The sequence below is a fragment of the Thermobia domestica genome, chromosome 4 (genome assembly GCF_964235325.1).
Source record: "Thermobia domestica chromosome 4, izTheDome1.hap1.1, whole genome shotgun sequence".
Lineage (NCBI taxonomy): Eukaryota > Metazoa > Arthropoda > Insecta > Zygentoma > Lepismatidae > Thermobia > Thermobia domestica.
Genome location: NC_137457.1, coordinates 5,719,737 through 5,725,320, shown reverse-complemented (window position 1 = coordinate 5,725,320; position 5,584 = coordinate 5,719,737).

Genomic DNA, 5,584 nt, shown 5'->3' with positions numbered 1-5,584 from the left:
CTGATGCTTTGCGCATTCTATTGCGGGAATTTCCCGAACACTTCTTTCACGACAGGTTTTCCCTGAAAATGCAGCTTGCTTTACTGTACATCGACACTTCCATTAATACTGAAGTTTGAATTCAGTACTTAAAAAAGTAAGCGTTATGTAGTATTCTGAACTCCGAGCATTAAGCTTCTTAATTTTGACAAGAATTTTTACGCTATTGCTGGTGTTGATTCTACAGAAAGCATATTTGAAGGCTAGCAACAAATGACTGAACTGAACTGTTGTTGGAAAACCAAATTTTGCTGAATACTTTTGTTAGCACCAAAGGTAAGAAATAATATTAATAGTTTTACTAATGTATTTACATATTTACTATTAGTACCGGTACCTATGACCTTAAACCCGTCAACGTATGAGGGATAACGTCCCTCGGCGGCGCCGAGTCAGCAAGCACTCTATTCACGAAAAGTATTTTCTAAAATATACAATCGCTTACTTTACTTCAAATAGGCTATAAGCATAATCCACACATTAATTTGTTCTATAATTATCTCAAGCTAAGGGAAGTTTTTTTTTTAATTCATTCATTCAGTTTATTCAGAACTTTATAAATGTCTTATGTTGAATGTTGTTGTCTAGCTTAAAGTGAAAGCATCTAATTCGCCTAAAGAAAGTTCAATATCTGATAAAAATAACTTTCAATGTGATCACCTTAGTTATATCAATAATATACTAACAAAAAGCGTAGTACCCCAAAATATATAGTAACCCCCCAGGTGGGTTTTAAGGCGGGTTTTTTCAGGTGGGTCCAACCCGAAAAAACCCGCTGTTTTTTTCGGGCTGGGCCCACTTGGGTAAACCCTGCTATGTAGCATACGGATAACGTATGCTCCGTACTGATTTTCTATAGTAAGCAAGAGGATACTGTATATTTGAACAATATACTGCTGTCCGGAGAACGGATTTTTCTCTGTGCAAACTGATTTGTCGTTTCTAGGATAGAGACAGTATGGATGATCGTGATAGGTTATTATATTTGTATTGGTTCTACTTAAAATCTAAAGACGAAGACACAGAGGAAGAAAATGGATTCATTTCTTGAATATTCGAAGACCTGTAGCTGGTGCATTTTGCTATTATTTAGTGACTTAAGAAAGCGATGAAACGAAGTTTTTTAAAAATTATTTTCGTATGCCGATAGTAACCTTTCATGAGTCACTAGAGAAAATAAAAGGACAAATTTTAAGGCAAAATACCCACTCAAGACATGTCATTTCCCCGACTGAAAGACTTGCCGTAGCTCTGAAATAAGTAGTTGGAAATTCTACTTTTCGAAAATGTTTGATCTTTATATTTACACATTTATATCCAATTGTAACTTGGTTTTGAAAATATATATCCCAAGTAATACAATATCAAATTTAATTTTCAAAAACAGGATCTAAATCACATTCTCCAAAGTATTAATAACACAAGATTAAACTAAAAGTTATAATATACTTTTCATAATTTTGGCTTAATTTATGCAAAGAATAAATGCAACACAAAACAAGCACTGCACTTCATCAAAGGAAACTTTGTCATGTTCTCACCACATAGATATTCTTTGATGAGCTTTTACGAGAATCACGTAACTTGGTGTATTTAGGGGAGTTATCGAGCTAAAAACCCCAAAATAAATTGGTTAGTTTTTCGCATACCACATACAACAATAATGCTTCTTACCATTTCTAAGAATTTCATTGACTTTCCATTTTCTTATGTTCTATGTTCAGAAATAATACTGTATTTGTCAAATTTCATTGCATATAGGAACTGTGTTCTTTTTCTTTCTTTCATCCATTCTACTCTTCTGTTTCTTTTTCTTAGTTGTTACTTTCTTTCATTTCTCCTATCATATTTTCGACCGTTGTTAGTTGTGATTCAAATTGGCCGTCGTAAGTATAACACCAAAACTAAGAGGAGCTGATAAGCGAAACTGGTTTTCCACACGTGAAAGTTTTAGAGAGGACCAGTAAAAATTTAGGGGGGGCGGCCCCCTTAGAACCCCCTGGATACGGGCCTGTATAGCGTCCCGAAACCAAATTCTAAAGACGCCCCCCCCAAAAAAAAAGATATAGGTTGAGTACAGGAATATATTCTCTTCTATAGAGCATAGGCACATTAATGCATCCTTCTCAAAGTTTTAGAGAAGTGTGTGGATTCACTCTTTAAATTTGGGAATTGTCGAAAAATAAAATTTTATGAATGTTCTTTAGGACAAGAGTACATAACTCGATACATTTGGGTACTCCTTCTTATCACTTTTTAAGAATTAAAAAAATCTTTGAAAACTATACGTAAGTAACACTGTATTTTGACGGGAAATTTTAATTTTGATTTGAAATTTTAATTAGCATGAAACGGGATTAAGAAATAGTGCATCATGTTTTAATAAGATGAGGCTTTATTGCAAAGCATATTCATATGGAGGAATAACAACCGTATAAAATTTGTGAAGTGTACATTGGTCAACCCTAAAACTTTGGAAATTGTAAAAACTAAAAAGATTGTAAATGATTTCTAGGACTAAGATATATAGGCTATATTTCTGTAAATTAAACGGTTCATGTTGTATCTGTACATGGGCAAAAATTGCCAACGTATATAAAAATGTGAGACAGGTTTGTGACCTAATTTATGTTGTAAGATTTTTTTCTTATTGGTAAAATACAATCAAATAAAGGAATACAAGATTTCGGTTTGTTTCATTGGAGATGAGTATCTTGAGACACTCTTTTTAAATTTTCGGGGTACATTTGATTCACTCAAATTTAGGAATTGTCAAAAAACAAAATTAGGAAAATGTTTTCTAGGATCTGAGGATTTTAAAAAAAATTAGATAATCACGTTGATCCTGTAGAAATCCGATTTTTAATTTTTCCTACAGCGGTAATTGTTTTACAATATTAGCATAATGTAACTAGAAAAACAAATCAGTGAACGAAACAAAGTTTATTTTAAAATAATAACTGTGTGACAGTTGTACCAACTAATTAAACATATTGGTTTCATCAGACACTGAAACACTTCGTCAGATTCTTCAGAAGTTGAAATAAACAGTGTCTGATGAAGACAATATGTTTAGTTAGTTGGTAAAACTGTCACACAGTTATTATTTTAAAATAAACGTTGTTTTGTTCCAGGGGCGCCATTTAGGGAGGGCAGAAGGGGGCATTGCCCCCCCAAGAGTTTGAGGGATAGTTATACTTTAATGGATTGTCTACTAAGATACTAGTACAAAATGTGAAAGTCTTATATCGGTGGTGCTTTTGCTCCCCCTCAAGCAAAATCTGAAATGACGCCCCTGTTTTGTTCACTTATTTGTTTTGCTAGTTCAGTTACTTATTATAGCAAAGCTAATAAAAACCAGTTAGTTGTAAATTTCCATGTTAATGCGTAGTGATACAAATGACCCAACTAGTTAGTTATCCATTAAAATACATATATTTAGGATTTTTTTTGTAAATTATGTGAATTTACATCAATATAATATTTTGGTATTCCAAATATTCGATTTCTTTAATTGAAATAAATATTTTCAAAATTATTCACTCAGAAAAATTAGTTGATACTTTAAAAATTGGCGGATTATATTCATAATCTTCTATATATTTACATTTCCATATGTATAATATAAACTTTCCTATGGAAATAGACGTACAAACCCCTGATTTGAGGAACGTCTGGGGTTGAGATTAAAAGCGGTAGTACGTGATTGCAAATGGAAGCCAGTCGTGTTTAATTTTTGTGCCGGGAGATATTTATCGAGTTTGTTAATTTCATCAGAAATAAGGGATGTTTGATAACTGAATAATTAATAAAGCTCATAAAGAAGTACTGAATTAAATTTGCTAAAAAAAACTATTAAATAAAACAATTTAGGACAAAAGTGCCTCTGAAGTGAAAAATTACCTCTATTTACACCAGTGATTTAACTTATTTAAATCGATTCTTGATTAATAATTCTTGAATACTACCGTAAACTGAACCCTTATTTTGACCTCTTCAAAATTAAGTTGGAATTTGAATATAACGTTTTGGAAGCTTTTAATATTACTGTTCAAATTACTTTACTGGGAGAAGTTGAAATTTTAAAAGAATGGAAAAGTAACCAACATGATTTGAGTCTCCTTCCACACAGTAAAATGAGTGTTTTCCCAAGCACTGCACAATATTTTACTACGTTCTTAAACTATTAATATGTTAGAAGAATGAAAAAATCTAATAAAAAAGCAATTCTGTTTTTCTAATTCACTGACTTCAAAATTATGATGATGAAATTCTTCAAGCCATGTTCCGTAGAATATCATTTATAGTCACAGCAAATAGTCATAGCAAATTAATGTCAATGGAACAAGCACAGTTTAATGGATATTTTATTTTATTTGAAACGATTCGTTGATGGTGTTTACAAAATTAATTATTACAAACATATATATAGAGCTATTTTAAAACTGCTACAGATGTATACTAAGTGGGCTACAAAAACTGATGTGTATGTTTTGATAATATATATGTTTAATTAAATGAAATGAAATGTGAATTATAGAATACGAATGTTACGTGGTTTTCATTTAAGCATGGACCACGTATTATAGTAAGTTAATGATAGATCTTATAAAATGTGGACAAAGCATGCAAGCTATTATCGTAATTTGAATTTGATATATATATATATATCTTGGCATTGCATGTATAGAAAATAACGACTTAATATTTCATAAACTATGCATGTAAATACCTAACCATAAACTTGTAAGAAAATATGAAATTTATTTTACTTAAAATGTGAGGATTTTATAGCAATTTAAATCGATTACAGCGACAACTATTAAGAAAAATGTGAATTAATTCAGATCAGCTGTTACCAGATATTCATTACAGGTTTTTTTCTTTATTTGTTAAAATATTCATATACAATTTGATGTGATTAAAGATTAACCTAACCAATACACAATCTTATTTTAGTATCAAGCTAGATAATTTCTTTGTATTTTTGAAAGTTATTTCATAGAAATTCTTCTGTGTAATTCCAATTATGAGAAATTATGTTTTTAATTAGCAATAGCAATAAAATTATCAAGCATCTAATCCTTTTAAATTGTGGCGTTTTTTAAAAGGTAAATTATAGCTTCTCAGTCAAACAGCTACAGCATCATTCCTATTTATCCTAGGATCATGGTTCGTACCTCACTCCGTTCAGAATAGAGCAGTTTATCAAACAGTACCATTTATATTTCCCTATCTTGTCCCTTAGACTTGACAGTTTGAGAGAAAATATGAACTTTTAGTGAAAACAAAGTTTCTTCTAAGTTTGGGTCCCCTCTGGACAGCTCTGTGTTAACGCACAGATCTCAAGATCAACTGAAAAATACTAAGAGGTGCACGAAATGTGTGTACAAAATTTCAAGCTTCTATATTTTGAAGAGTAATGGCAGAAAATAATATTTACCAATGAGCTAAGAACATCCCCACAATACACCAGATAATCCCGAAAGACCTGGATGTAATATAAAAATTTCCTGAAACATTCTAGGGCCATGTTTAGTACATC